Source organism: Arvicanthis niloticus, chromosome 25 (assembly GCF_011762505.2).
Source record: "Arvicanthis niloticus isolate mArvNil1 chromosome 25, mArvNil1.pat.X, whole genome shotgun sequence".
Lineage (NCBI taxonomy): Eukaryota > Metazoa > Chordata > Mammalia > Rodentia > Muridae > Arvicanthis > Arvicanthis niloticus.
Genome location: NC_133433.1, coordinates 26,492,302 through 26,508,480, shown reverse-complemented (window position 1 = coordinate 26,508,480; position 16,179 = coordinate 26,492,302). Strand labels below are relative to the sequence as shown.

Sequence of the window (16,179 nt, the reverse complement as noted above, 5' to 3'; positions counted from 1 at the left end):
TTAATTTTGGGCAACGTCATCAAGAGACATGACAGTTGTATTATTTGATCAATCCATTTGAAAACCATCTCTCAGTGACTGAATCCTTTACCCCGAAAGCTAACAGTTATCTTTGTTTATCTTTGTTGTCCAGCCATGTAGCAGTAATCTGATAAATTCTATCTATCTATCTATCTATCTATCTATCTGCCTCAGACTGAAGAGATCCATCTGCCTGCCTCTGCCTCCTGAGTGCTGGGATTAAAGATGTGTGCACTACACCTGGTTTTAGCTGATAAATACTTGTTGAGAAAAACTGTAGTAGGGTTTCAGGAATCAAAGCAATCAGGGGGAATATGTTGTGAGCTCTGGAAATTCCAATGGGTTGTAAAGCAAGATCAGAAAAATGCCCAGCACAGATAAATGGTTATTGTGCTTTGGCAGAGGGGTAGGAACTGGGATGCCCAGTATAGACATCTGACAGCAACGCTGCTTCCACATCCTATTGAGCGGCCCTGACTAGGTACTGTGAAAGCAGGGGACTTAGGCACATGCTACTCAGACTAGACAGGCTTGACAACTAACTGGTGGGCATTCCAGATATTCTGTCCTAGTAACCCCATAAGCACATACATTTACAGTTTGTGTGTATGGGGGAAATCATACAAAGCAAAAGTCCAAATCCTTTAACAGTGAATACGTTTCATATAAGATTAAGATGAGGATGACACTTAAAGTATCGGAGTAAAAAAAATGAACTGATTACAATACAGGGAAGTCAAGAAAGGTAACATCTGTAGAAACAGAGTGCTGTTCAGAAAAAGTTAGCCTTTTTCCCTTTTTCTACCTACTAAAGATAGCTTCACACGAATTGGACTCAGTGGGTTAAAATGACAAACAATTCTAGAAGGAGGACACAAAGCAGGGAGGAGGAGACCCTGGAGTGACCCGGAATTGGGGGGCACGGGTGGATATGATACATTATGTACATACATGAAATTTTCAAAACCTTAAAAAGCCCCTATTATTTAAAAATACCACATTAATACAGTTTAAAAGATAACCTATAAAACTAAAATCACTATTAGCAAGTTTATTAAAAATAATTGCAGCATAGAAATGGCTAAAATTTTATGCTACCTTGATTTTATTCTCCATAAAATGTTGTACTTATTAATTTATGCCCCTTTAATTTAATCGTTAAGCTTTTTTCATGTTTCTGAGGCCCTGTTTAGTTCTCAGCCCAAGGCCTAGTTTCCCGGGGGAGGAGGGCTGTCTTCCACAGATGAGCAGCTTAGGAGTTTGAGCGTGCTGAACCACCTTTGCCATTTCCAGTCTCCTTATTCTGGAGTATGGAGTCCTGGTCTCTAAACTTAACCTTTGTGTTCGAGGTCGCGCTGATTGACTTACCTGGCTCAAATCCATGTGTGCTTGGCTTTCCAAATATCACTATACCTTGATTCTGTGCCGCTGAGTTACAACTACACTTGGAAATCTAGGTAGTTCTGTGAGTCCCCTCCCCAGCAATGGTAGGAAGTTGCTCTGGTCACACTGGGGTGCTCTTTACCCTGGGAGCAGACCTAATCTGCTTCAATACCTGCCCACAGCTAAGATCCTCTCAGCCCGTGAACGCACTGGTTCCATGGCGTAGTTGACCATTCAGTGATATTCAGAAGATCAAGAGCTTGTGAGCTCATCTGTGGTCTCGGAGAGGAGGAAAAAAAAAAAAAAAAAAAAAAAAAAGCTTTACAGAAGCTTTATATTCTGAAGCAAGGTGGCTGATCTTGGCTGTTTATAGACCACAGATTTTACTTAAGTCCCATGGATCAGTGCATACTGGCAAGCCCTAAGCTCCGAAGTGGCATGCTTATTATGTGGCATGCTTTTCAAAGCTTTTACTATTATAGTATACATAATTAAGGAACTGGAATAACTAACCACTTTGAAAATCATGCCATATAATGACAAAAAACACCTACCTGAGGCCCTGTTGCAAACTCTAGTAAGGCCACCTTATTAATAGATCATCACAGACTGAAGCATTCTGGGTGCCCAATACCAAGGCAGCACTGAGAGGCAACCTAGGAAGAAAAAAAGAATTAGCCTGAAATTCCAAAAATCAGGATTAATCTGGTTAATGATTATTATTACCATGTCAACCAGATTACTTTTCATTATCATTTATTGTTAGTACTTTATTAGGGTGGATCAATCTTCAATCCTGTTAGATGCAAATATAAAACAAAACATATTAGAAAGTGAAAAGCAAACACACAAGTGACTATTTGCAACTTAAATATTTTCCCTTTGAACCACAGTTATCTAGATTATTTGTATTTAATTCGGCTATTCTTATGCTCACTGGTATTTTTCAAATTGATCATTTACTTCCTTTTTATATATTCTAAACACATCCGGTCTTCTCCAGAACATTTTCCAAAAGGTCTTCTGTCATATCTTTCTTGTTCTGAGCAAAGACTAAGGAAAAATTGTGCCCTGTGAGTGATCTCAGAAAGAGTGCAAACTTAGATGGCCAAGGGTGGAGGCAGAGCAAGGACACGAACTCTTTCCTCAGCTCATTGGGCCAGAGTTCCTTGGGCTAGATCCACCATCAACAATATTGGGAGAAAAACAAAATGTGTCCTGAAGTACACCATATATGCAGGCAGCCTTGTTATCCCATGGCTGCAAATTAAGACGCTAGACCTCTAGGAGCATAATCAAGACAGAAAAGGGAGGCACCAAGTTCTACATAGAAAATCATCTGCTTTATCTAAAAACGAGAGCCAATATCCAGTTCTATACAGTTAGCACTCTATTAAGATGAGTATCTGACACTGACAGTAAATACTACCAACACATATATGATCTCTGCTCTGTAGGAGTGTGTAAGCTAGTACCTATCTTTGGTCCAGTTAGTAAACACTGCCATGAGGTGGTGCTGGTGAGATCAGTGAGAAACAATATTATACAGTACAGGTACCACAGTATGTCCCAGAAGGAAAATACTATTCATTTCTCATGCCTTGCCTTGAAAAATGGTCCCTTAAGAAGCTCCTCAAAAGTGTGTGCATGGGGAGACTGATGGGTTAGAACCATTAGCACTGGAGTCTAAGATGCCTGCTGATTTTGTGTAATGTTTCTCATATTTTCCAAGGGCTGAAACAAGGACAGTACAGCTCCAATGCTGTAGTCAGGTTCACATGCACATACTAATGGAGGGATGAGGGGCTTTGGAAAATAGAGACACAACGAAAGCGCTGAGAACAACAAAAGTTGGGGGGGGGGCAGGAGGAGAGGAGAAAGTATTCTCTTGAGTGAACGATGTGACCAGAGTAGCAGTCTGAAGACAAGGTGACAACCAGTAAAAGAAACATTTCCCAGAAGAAAGACTGCTTCTGTATTAGTATTCTCAGAGCAGTCCGAGAGGGGAAACAAAGGCAGTGCAGTCTATTCTTAGACACAATCAAACCACTGCACACCAAAGGCTACCACTAGAAGATAAGACTATAGAATTTCTCAAGGAAGGAAGGAAAAGGTGGCAAAACTTAAAAAGAAAAAAAGAGTTACTAAGAGCTACAGCACCACCCACAAACACCACCAAGCAGTAGTTATTTGGGCAGAAAGACACTAACTTTAGTGATAAAAACTATGGACACTTCTCTAGCTAACATGGGGGGGTATGTATGTTTACCAGCTGACCTTGTTCCAGAATAAAGAAATTCAGTTTCCTCATATTGGTCAGTGCTGAACAGAAGATCTTTTTTGTAGCTTAAGAATAAAGAGCAAGATAGCAGACCAAGAAAGAACAGGGGGAACTGGGACATCCTCCAGTTTTATAAAACAATTTGCTACAAAGAATTCAATCTCAGTTACTGCTGGTGGAAGACTAAAGTGTTGAATCTTTCCTGGAATACACTGTGGAAATACATTAAGATCTTTAAAATCCAAATACATGGACTTGATAATTTACTTTTGAAAGTTGAAGAGAAAGAGAGCAAGAGAGTAAAAAAAGAGGAGAGGAAAGGAGAGGAGAGGAGAGGGGAGGGGAGGGGAGGGGAGGGGAGGGGAGGGGAGGGGAGGGGAGGGGAGGGAGAAAGAGAGACAGAGAGGTTAAGCATAAAGTCAAAATATCACATTTTAAGAATAAAATTGATGTTTTATAAAATGGATGGAAGTCAGTGTACATGTGACAGAATAATACACAGCTATTAAAACCTACCAAGTTTTGCCTGGTGGTGGTGGCACACGCCTTTAATCCCCAGCACTCATGAGGCATTTTCTGTCTCCAGCAGATCTCTGTGAGTTTGAGGCTAGCCTGGTCTACAGAGTGAGTTCCAACCAAAACCAACCAACCAACCAAAAAACTTACCAAGTTTAAGATCATGAAATTACATGCAAAAGAGCAATTAAAGAATTGAAAATATTAGGCCACATGGGAAAATATATAATGTTAATTTTAATACTTACTTTTATTATTTTAATAGTGTGTGCATATGTGCAGGTATCCTCAGAGGCCAGACCCAGTGGATACCCCAGCTCTTCACTAAGCCAGTATTAATACTGGTAGTTGTTGGGTGCTGGGGATTTAATTCGGGTCCTGTGCAAGAGCAATACCAGCAAGACATCTCTCTAGCCACAGTGTGAAAAAATTTAACCAGTGGTATATGTATATCAGTGTATAATCTGTAACTGTAACTTTGTAAACTATGTATTGAAATTCACTCTCATCGCAACATATAAATGAATGATTGGTAACATAAAGACTGAACACTCATTCATATTATATGATGTCTTATTTTTACAATTAGAAACTTTTATTTATTTATTTATTTTTACCAAAGAGAGTGTTTTTAAGAAGTGCCCTGGAAAGTTTGATGTTCGTATACCAAGAAACAAACACTGAGTCACACCTTAAACCACATATAGAACTTTACTCTGGGATGGACCAGAGACTTAAATATAAGATCTAGTCTGTGTAAAACCCAAGTTCTAAAACTTTTAGAAAATATTAGAAAGAAAAGTATCTGTGAACAGTAAGAAATCTGTTTACCAAAACAAAGTCACAACTCTTATAAGAGCAAATTGATAAACTGGATTTCAGCAAATCTAAGAGAAGGAAAAGCCAGGGTGCTAGACAGAGAGAACCTTTGTAGGGGCTCAGTACAATAAAGGACTTATAAAGAAAAAGAACTTCCAAAATGCAACAAGATGATAATAGTTCAATTCAAAATTAATAAAAAAGACATGAACAGGTATTTCATCATGAAAATATAGAAGTATGGGATGAGGAGATGTCTCAGACATTAAAGAGTTTGGCTGCTTTTGCAGAGAATCTGATCTGGCTCCCAGCACTCCTATCAGGTGGCTCATAAGTACCTGTAACTCCTGGGGCTCCGGTGCTCTCTTCTGCCCTCTTTGGGCACTTGCACTCACATGCCCATACTTACACACAGATAAGCACATATACATATAAAATAATATTTTTTAAAAAAGAAAATAAACAAATGGCAAAAACCAACTCTACATGACTAGATGTTTGGCATCACTAGGTATTGGGGAAATGCAAATTAATAGCAGTGAGATCATTCCATGGGTCATAAGTGGCTGACTGGATCTGGCAGCTATTGCGTAATGGACCTCACTGAAACTGTATTGCATAGCGGGCACACCCATCAACGAGAAGAAGGTAACAATGATGCAATTCACTTTGAGAACAGTTGTGGCTTCTTAAAAAGTCAAACATGAGCCTGCCATGTGACAGCATTTATTTCTCTCTACTTATGCAAGAGAGAAAACATGCATCTTTACAAAGACTTTACAAAGTGTGTGAGTATCCAAAGCAGCTCTGTCTGATAGTCAAAATTAGGTATAACCCAAATGCCTATCAACGTGGACACAATTTGCTAGTGAGTAGAAGATATTTGCAGAAACATAAATAAATCTCAAAATAGTTAATTATGCTTGTTGAAACAAGCCAGGCCAGAAAAGATACATATTGTGTGGTTCCATTCAAATTAACAGATGTCTAGGAAATATGAACTATACTACCAGTACAGGACAGGAGGTAGACAGGGGGGAGTGATCAAGAAGGCTGTTCATAAGCCAGCAGGAACGGTAGATAAGCTGAGTATAGTTATGCCGTGATGGCCTCATGGGGATCCAAATGGTACACTGTATGCTTTATAAACACCAACCACACCTCAACAAAGCTGTGAGAAAACAAAAATGGCAGGTTTTGTATTGAAAATATCAGTGAACAGAAAAACAACAAATCTCCAGATGAATTTACTGAAATCTCAAGAGAAAACACTCTAAGAATGGACAAGCTGTGATCGTTATAAGGGCAATGTCTCCAAATGACTAAAATCTCTCCTTCCGATTCAGAAGCAGGGACAATGTGAGAAAATTCAGTGTAGCTTGAGGCCCTCAGCCCTGCGTAGGAAGGACACACATCTAAGAGGCTTTGGAGTCACATTCTCAGCTGTTCTACTTGGAGGAGCCAGTGGGGCTCACCTGTTGCTTAGGAACTGGCATAGCATCCCGCATGATTTAAAGGCTCCAGGAATACACTCATGGAATTGAGACCTGTGGATAATAAATAGTTCTAGGATACCGTCCACTTATTAAATACCAAGGAAGTATCTGCTGCCGTGTCTGGGTGTAGCTTCTACACTGCTGTTTTAAATACTGATGGTCTTGGACTGCCAACGACCATTTAATTTGATTTCCTTTTTAACTTAACACTTCTACAAAGGTCTATGCACCGAGACAACCCTTCTGACTTTACTTTCAGTATCTGGCCAATGACATGAGATGTTCAATATCTCATTATAAAACTGTCTTTGTATTTGGTGATTTCGCTCAATATAGGCTAACGTGATGCTTGCCAGACAAGACATAATGAAGACATTTTCTCCCACAATAAAGCTGATTACTTTGTATGCTAATTTAGAAAACAAATTTGAAAATTATATTTTCAGCCTGCAGCACTGACGAACTTTAAGCTTACAGTAATAGATGGTGGCCCATTTATTACAGGACCTAAAGCATCTGTGTGTTCATTAGCAACAGCCTTTCAAGCAAACGTCAAACGTCGGTGGTAACTGTTAGGCATGTTTCACCAGGAACATCCTCATCTAGTTTTAGAACAAGTAATATGTGACATTAAATGTTTCTGAATTATACTTCTGGTATTTTTATCTTAAACAGCAGAGCCAAGACATGTGTGACCCAAAGAACAAGTGTGAGCCATACATGAGCAAGTATTCCAGGTAGAAAACAGAAACAGAGGTAGGTAACTGTAGGAGATACATTGCATTTCAAACAAAATATAAGAGGTGGAGACTGAAGCTATGTGTTTAGATGAGTGAAGGAGTCATGTTACCAGACAATGAAAAACTGAAAATTATCTTGATCAATTACGAAGTGCCCCAAATGTAGGTGCCTGATCTGCTTCCTCCTGAAACTTGCATACTGGCCTTATTCTAAAGACTGTTGGGAATGGTCAATCTTTCTGTGCCTCTGCTCCTTTCTAAAACAGAGAGGAGTGGTCACTACCTTCAGGTTTATAGCTAGTTTAGCATTTAAAAAAAAAAAAAAAACAAAGAACTTCTTCAATTACAAAACTGTAAGCTCACTTTGTTGTGCTTACTGACAGGTGATAACTAAGAGGGATAACAAAAACTCCCCAGGGAGAAGCTTAGGGCCCAGCAGCTAGGCTTTCTACCACCCCAGACTCTTCAGTTTGCTCCATACCTCTAGGCCCTTTTCCTACTGTGACAGGCTGTAGAGAGTCATTTCATATTCCTAGACAGTGTAACTACAGGACAGCCATCTTCTGGCATTTACCTTTGCACAGTGCTCCTTTAAAAGTTTACTTGGAAAACAAAACTTCTCAATCTGATTCAGGTGAAAGCAGTGTAGGAGACAACCACGAAGATGAATTACTTCTGAGAACAAGGGCTGGTCCTAACCCTACCTGACTAGTGTAATTTTGTACAGTTTATTCTCGCTTAAAAATTGTATGTAATGTATGTATGCATGCATGTCAGGGGACAGCTGACCTCCTTGTGAGAGTTGGTTCCTCCCTTTCACCATGTGGTCCTGGGGATTGAACTCAGGCCATCAGGACTGGTGGTAGCCATGGGAAGCTTATTTTTCTTCATTCCTTAGAAGAATGGGAGTGAATACTTAATCTACAATGTTGTGTTAGCTAAACAGAGTTACATGTATAGTCTTTAGTACAGTCTAGGCTTGATACAATATAGTCTATAGTATAGTCTTAATACACACATCTACTGTATTCAGTGGGCGACTCAGTATAAGAGTGCTGCTCTACAATGTCTTGCTTTGTATAGAACTAGGGCTGGTGAGGTGGCTCAGTAGGAAAAGGTATTTGCTGAGCAAGCCCAGTGACCTGTGCTCAGCCCTGGAGCCTAAGTAAAAGGTAGAAGCAGAGAATCTGATCTCCATATGTTGTCATGATACATGTCTGTCTCTCCAATATCATACACATATTCACACAATAATGACAAATTATAAAAATAAGGACTCACCTCTCCTCTTGTTACAGGCTCTTATACAGATCACAGTCAACAGAAAAAGAAAAAGAACATGTCATATAAAAGGCTTAAGCACTCAAACAGTAATGTGGCATTTGGTGAAGTAATATGCTTGTGATCGCGTGTCTGTGGTCACAGTTTAACCCGAATCACAACTAAAAGAAACTATTTTTGAGTAAAATGGAATGGAAACTTGGGCAAGAGTTTCTAAACACTTTTATTATTTTTTACATTCTTGTTTACTCCTTGCAAAAGACATTTCTAAACTAGACACAATTTTAAGTAAGTAAATTTACATTAGGTTCACCTTGTCAAAAAATCACTGTCAATGCCAATCCAATATATATCAAATCTGTAATATCTCATATATTGGCTGCATTATTGGTATTCTTTATCATGTGAAACAGTTTTACTGGCATTGATCACAATGAATATGTGGACTTCAATGTATACAATCTCTATATTTATATCTGTGCAATGCTGAATGTAACTTTGCATGTTGTAAGGAACACACTGCCAATTCTTGACTAACTGGGTAAATGGGAAGTAGGAAAAAACCACAGATAATCATGAATAAGCCAAAATTAATCACTGATAGATGCTGACTGGTTCTTTTGCACGCTGAACAAAAACTGATTTAGATGATATAAACCCATCGTTTGATTCAGCTTGAGGAAGACAGATAACAGTGGTTTCAGAAGTGTCAAGGAATAGCAGAGAAGCTTTCAGGCACAGGATTTAGACTGCATAAGAGCCAGGGTCTTGCTTCTACTTCCCATGTCTTCATCTCAGCCTTTAGAATGTGGAACATATAGGAGGAATGTGACTGTGTATTTGCTGAGTGAACAGAAAAGAGGAAGAGGAAGGAAGGGGAAGAAGAGGGCCCTTTCTACTCTGTTGGTCCAGTGGATGATGAAGAAGTTGTCTCTGTGAATGACTGAGGATGGACAGATTTGAAAATTCTCTGCATGTTCCACTGCATATTTAGCATTTAAGGAGATAAGGCCCTTTTCTTGACTTGGCCCATTCTCAACAGATACCAGGAAGCTGTAGTCATTGTGCCACCTTGTGGTCATAACTAGCAAGTTCATTTTCCTTAATGGAACAGATACTCCTTCCCCCTCACCTGCACAAAGCTACCAGGAATGCATTTAGAAGAAACTTAGAGACAAACAAATATCAATCATCCCATGTAAAGTGTCACTGGAAACAGAAAGATCTATAGTCTATAGGAGGAGGTGTGCTAAAGTAGTACTGAAAATTTATCACGGTTGACAAACAAAAACAGAAATAGAAACACCCCAAAAATACAGGCTAGGTGCAAAGAAAATTCAAAGAAAGCAGATCTGGGGAGGGGATGTTTCAGAGGAGGTATAAAAGAACATGACTGGAGCTGGGGTGAGCAATGCATGTAAGGCCTAGGTTTCCCTTGACGAGAGCCATGGCATCTTAGGAAAGGAGGCTGTAAAGACCAAAGCAAAAGCAGCAGCTAGACTTGGTGGTAGTGGTGGCGGGGTGTGTGTGTGTGTGTGTGTGTGTGTGTGTGTGTGTGTGTGTGTGTGCAATCTCATCTGGGGAAACAGGACAATGTGGTCTGGGGGAAGGAGTTAGCTTTTTTTCATCTTCAGGTTCCTCAGCTACAAAGCGAGAGAGATGAAACCCTACTGGCCTACCGTGGACGGTAAGCACAGTGGGTAGGATACCGTGGACGGTAAGCACAGTGGGTAGGATACATTCTATAATGTGTAGCACTAGCAGTCAGCAGTTGAGCAAAAGTTAGTAAAGTGAAATCACTGAATTGCAGCTTATTCAATAGCTCCTGGAAAATGAGAAGTTTATTTTATTTTATAAATGTTGTCAATTCCTTTACTGATATTTCTCCCTAACTTCTATCAACCTCAAAAATCATGTAGGATCCAGTCTTTCATTTCTTAACCCTTTCCCTAAAAGGTACGATACCTTCCTAGGTTAGTGATGACAAGACTTCAGGCTGGGATCACTTTTGGTTCTCCGTCTCCAAGTAGAAGCAGGAAGGTATGGTGACAGAGGGATGGACAGATGGACAGCATGGGGGCCAAAGAAGATCAAGAAAAGAAGCACTACTCAAGGCTTACCCCTGCTTCTCCAGACCTGGTCCTTGTGTGTGGGAGAGGTGAAGGCATGACTGGCCAGACCTGTAATACCTAGCACGGCCACAACCCTTTATGGAGTAGACGAATTAATGTTGTGGGTTTTTATCATGGCTGCGCCTGGTGTTTTAAAGCTGTTGCTGTCGACATGCTCCTAGCTCTGGTTCTCGATCAAGTTTGTATGCATGGTGAGAGGAATAATCAGTCCATGCCTGCCCTAAAGTGTCTAGGACGCTGTACTAGGAGAGCAGCCAGCCTGCACCAGGGGCAGCTGTAACCCAAGGGAGGCTGACCCACACATCATAGATGCTCTTGTTGGATGGTATTCACAGGGAGAGTCTAGATTGCATATGGATCCTGGAATCCAGTAGCTACAGTTTAGTAGGCTGGAGTGGTTGAAGATGAGTACCAGAGGTAGGAAGTAGTGCGGCCAAGGGTGTTACTACATTGAGAATGTAGAAGAGCAAGTAAGAGGGAAGTAGCTGTTCCCACAGGGAGGCCCTGCACTCACTCCCTGTTGGACACTGCCATGGGATCTGGGACCTCTTAAATAAGTGAAGGGGCCAGGCGCCTTGCTCTGGGGAAAGGAAGCAGGTCTGATAATTTTACCTTGAGAAATCTCTTCCTCTACTCCCGGGGGTCCCGGAAGGGAACAGAGTGGGCACATAGGATTCTCAGAGGAGGTGGTGGGGTGTACGGTGCATATTCTCTGCTCCCCCCGGAGCAGCCTCAGCTGGGCTGCTCTTTCCAGTGCAGGCTAATGAGGAATGTTGATCTTTTCCCAGGGTCCCATAGCAGAGATTTGACGCTGAAACCTTCCCTGGATGGTTGTGGGATCCTGGGTGGCTCATGGGGCAGGCTATGGCGCACATAGGGGCTCAGGTCCTTGGCAAAAGCTGTGTGTATGCCTCAGGTCTGCCATCACTGGTACAGGGCAGTGTCCTGAAGGCAACATGCCCGTGCTAGGATCAGACTCATACCCACTGCCCAGAAGTTGCTCTTGGCTTGGAGCTTCACATGGTCCTTGGGCACCTTAAGGAAGCAGGGGTTAGAGGAAAGGTGGTGGCGCATGGAGTCCTTCCTGCTCTCATAGTTGTCCCTAAAAAAGGGGACCATCACCTAGAGCTGATGGATGATCTGGGCTAGCTTCAGCCAGAAGGAGGAAGGATGTAGCCTGAATTTCCAAAGTGATCATAGCCAACAAGGTGTAGGGGGTTATCTCTTCTTTCTCCTCTTGGGGGCCTATGAGGGAGGCTCTTCTTTTTGGGACCTTAGATGAGGTAAAGCCCCATGTAAGGGAGGCAGCCTTGGGCTAGGGCCTGTCCCTGGACTCCATGTATAGAGGCTAAGTTCCAGCCTGAGGCCATACCATCATCAGAGATCTAAAGAGCAGGAAGGACTGGGATGCAGCTTAGTGACGAGATGCTGGCCTAGCATGGATGAAGCCCTGTACTCAATAGCCGGTGCTACAAAAATATACAGAAAATAATAAAAATAAACAAAGTTCAGGGTGAGTGTAGAGAAGGACAGTGGCAGAATGTGGGAAGAAGGAACCCAATGCTGGGAATAAATGGGACAGAGAGACAGGAAAAGAGCTGTAAGGACGCTTACTACAAACTCAAGAAGCTGAATGGCCCGAGGAAAACAGGGACATGTCAGGAAGAAACTGTCCAAGGCGGGCTCCCTCAGTGCTTGCTCACTAGCTGGCTCTGGGCTACTCTTCCAGATGCTCCTTTCCAGTAGCAGCCTTCCTTACTTCTCTCCATCTCAGAAGATCTCTCTCTCCTGCTTTGCTTTTCGTGGCTCTCCAGAGCTTTTGGCAATCTTGGAATGAGTTGTCTTTAAGGGGAACAGCAGAGTCTAGAGTTGAGGAAGGGGAGAGAATGTCTGCAAGCAGAACTGAGGAGTAACCCAGTCCCAAATCCTGACAGGTACTGAACTCATTGTCACTTTGCACTTGCGGCTTCTATTTCACCTAGTAATGTCACTGCCCTTAAGTCATCAGGGTGGTCAAGAAAGCAAAGCAGGGGAGCACTCGTCCAGGTCAGGAATCATGAGGGCTGCAGAGCACTGTGTGAATGTGTGGTATGTTTGTAGGACTGTAACTTGAAAGCACCTTGATCATGACTTGTGAATAGTCCTGATACTTCCGATTCCTCAACTGAAATCTTTCAGAAAGCTGAAGTGCTAATTTGAATGATTATTTTTAAATAATTTTTTTTCGTGATTGTCCACAATCTCACTTAACTTTACCTGCTTTGTGAATTCTAACTAATTTACTCTGACAGGTGAGAACCCGTAATTTCAATGTAAAACAATGATAGTGATGATTCTGAACATGGCGGAGAAACATGGGTTCTGAGCAGCCAAGCAGATGTTCCCAATGTGCATGCTTCCAATGCTGCAGTATTAAAGCATGGGCCACTCACCTTCTGAATCAGTCTTTTGGGTACAACAGTAGGTTGCACAGTGGGATTTGGAGTACGGGGACAAGCATCAGTCCTACTAGATCAATGCAACTGTAAGTATGACAGCCAGGGGACTGTTAGAGGGAAGCAGTGACAGATACAGGTTAAGAAAGCAACAGCATCAACAATGTGGATCATGTTAGAAGTTCAGACACAGACACTCTCACACACTACTTACTTACTGAGGACATTTCCTACACATCCAAATGACCATGTGACTGACATGCCAAGGGAAAAAAAAAGAGGCATTTTTCTGCCCACTCATTTTATACATAAGAATTAAGTTAAAGAAAAATTACTAGAGAGAGAGGTAGACAATGCTATTTGCAAAAGCCACTTAAAAACTATAAACCTGTCTAGCCAACTGGGAGAAAGCTAGACAGTCTGATGCTTATTCACAAAGATTAGCTTTTTAGAAACAAAAGAAGCAACACAGAAACATGCAGGAAGCTAACTATCCAATGTGAGGTTTGTTTTTGTTTATTTAAAGTGTATTTTACAAGAGGAGAACCCAATTCAGTTTTAATAACTATTATAGACTTTTAAAAATACAAAAGAAAAATCCATTCATATCTTCTATGTCCTTTATTATGGGACCCCCAATGTTGTACTAGGAATAAGGTATCAGTCTCTGTTCACATTTATATCCTGATGTCTATAACACTTAATTCAATATTACCTCTTTCAATTCATTCTTTTAAACTTTTACCCCCTAAAAGATTACTGGGAAGCACAAATAGAGGAGACCATTACAATGTGTCAAGGAAAAAAAAGTCACCACAAAAAGCAATGTACAAACTCCCCAAGTGTTGGCAATGCTTGAGGGCAAAAATGAAACATAACGTCAATGATTATTAAGGGTAAGATGGGGAAGGAGCAATGTGTGGGCCAAAAATGACAATACACATATCAGCTAATTGTAGGCATGGAGGCCTGGGCCTTAGGAGATTTGAACCATGCAGTTGGCAAGAGGATTAAGGGATAGCCATGGGCATGCGAACACTAGGTATCTGGTAAGACTTGGAAACTCGTTTTTCCAGGATGTAATAGGTGCATTATAATCACACCTTTAGAGTCTGAACTTTTTGGAAAGACCAAAACCAATATATAAATAACATGAAACGATTTTATATCAAATGGTCTCCAAGAGAGGGCTGTATTTGGATGGGGAGTGGTTGAAGCAAGCCTAAGTGCTCTGGTGTTGTCAAAACTGGTTATGGTACAAGAATTAATTCTACTCAGTACTCTGTCAACTTTTGTCTATCTTATATTGGCCCAGAATAAAGAGTTCAAATGATCTGTAAAGGCAGCATTCCCCTTAGTGTTGTACAGTGAACCTGTTGTCTATATGCTACATTGTGGTTCTGTCATGAAAGATAATGGATCCTGTCAAAGACAAAGAATTTATGTACAAGGTATGATGCTCACAGCTTCCAGGAACTAAGAAATGCACACAACTAGTTTTGAGACTTTGACTCTGCTGTGAGGATCGCAGACTAGTCACCTGCTATTCTAGTATGATATTGATATTACTGAGGCTAAAAACTTATTTTCTTAGCACGAGATTGATATACAAGTAACACTGTAATACACAATTTCAGTAGTCACAGCCTTCCTCCAAATGTAGCTTTTACAGGGGTTGGAGGTTGGGGGTAAGTGGGCGGTGCAATAATTATTCTTTGGGATACCTTCCAGGCAGATGGCATTTTATCACATAGCTCCTTGCTGTACAAAGTTTGTTCAGACACTTCACCACAACTGATCCTATAGCCTGTACCACATATTTACTATATGCCCAAATCTCAAACAGAGTAAAGAAAAAGCTGGTGGTCTATGGTCCTTGCCTCCAATGTCAGTTCAGTAGCAAGACTATATACACACAGGATGGTACTGAGCTCCTAGCAGGTTAACAAGGTGGCTGTATATGAGGCAGTATCACTACATCTCAAAGAGCAGGTAGGGGATACGGAAGGGCTCTCTTGTCTCAAAAAGTTGGTTCTTTTCAAGGTGTTATGCCTACAAGGTGCTCCTGACCTCTAGCCACAGAGCAGAAGATCACAAGACAAGTAAGAGGACAGTAGTCACAATCACCTTGGAAAGAACAACTTCCACATGGCTCAGGAGTTCCACTCACCTTTGGACTAGCAGTCCCCAAAGACATTTAGGACAGCCCCCAAGGCATTTGTGAAGGTAGCTCTCAGGCTGGTCTCCTAACATGTTCCCTTTGTGTCTGGTGTGTAAAGTTCCCCCCTAACTAGAACAGGACTCCTGTCTAGTTATCTGACCAGGTTTTTCCAGGCTGTTTTCTCATTGTTAAGGCTACTAAACAAATGCTCTTTTGTCTCTGCTGCTGTCTCCAATGGTCCTTGTTCATCCAGCCCCTCAGAATTATTCATCCTTGGATTCCTTCCTACTGCTTTCCTACCACCTGCTAGTCTGAGAAAGCCCTGTTTATAATCTGATAGGATATAGCTTAGAACCTAACTCAAAGGAGGTACTATACACTCTGTGATATGCATAAAACACAAGAGGAGAACCCTGAGATATAGGGAGTTGGCTTATATAGAAAAAAGTATGGAGGACTACAAAAGAAGTAGAGATAGTGTCTCCATTAGCATGAAGCAGCACATAAACAGTACCATGGCAGGGAACTAGAGCTCAGGGATAGCTTGTGCAGAGGGGTAGGTGGTCAAGGAGCCTGGCAAGTTCCAGGAAATGCCAATATGCTAGTAAGGTAGGACAGGTGGAAGAATGTGCCACCAAAGGAAAGTACAAAAGAGGTGACAGAAGGAGACAAGAAAGGAAGAAGCTAGAACGTGCAGAGTGATGACACTACAGACCAGACTCATGGTGGTAATAAAGATGTCCCGGATTTGACTTCTGGGGTGGGGGTACTGTTTTCTTTCATGGTAGGCAGGATGGCAAGAATGGGGAGATAAAGGAAAGAGACCACACACAAAACACAAACTTTTTTCATGAGGTTGACACTGTTGGCACTGTTGAGGAAACAAAGATATTGGGGTTGGGATGTAGAAAGAG

The 16,179-nt window shown here is 41.4% G+C and overlaps 1 protein-coding gene and 1 pseudogene across 4 annotated transcripts in view; both read right to left on the bottom strand.

The window, feature by feature from the left end:
- Plag1 (PLAG1 zinc finger) overlaps positions 1 to 16,179 on the bottom strand; it is a 38,460-nt gene that overhangs the window by 10,474 nt on the left and 11,807 nt on the right. For all 4 annotated transcript variants that reach the window (XM_076924259.1, XM_076924261.1, XM_076924260.1 and 1 more), the window contains exon 2: positions 1,959 to 2,060. The gene's annotated coding sequence lies outside the window, so the exon portion shown is untranslated. The remainder of the gene's footprint in view (positions 1 to 1,958; positions 2,061 to 16,179) is intronic.
- On the bottom strand, positions 11,044 to 12,039 carry LOC143438348 (forkhead box protein H1 pseudogene; annotated as a pseudogene).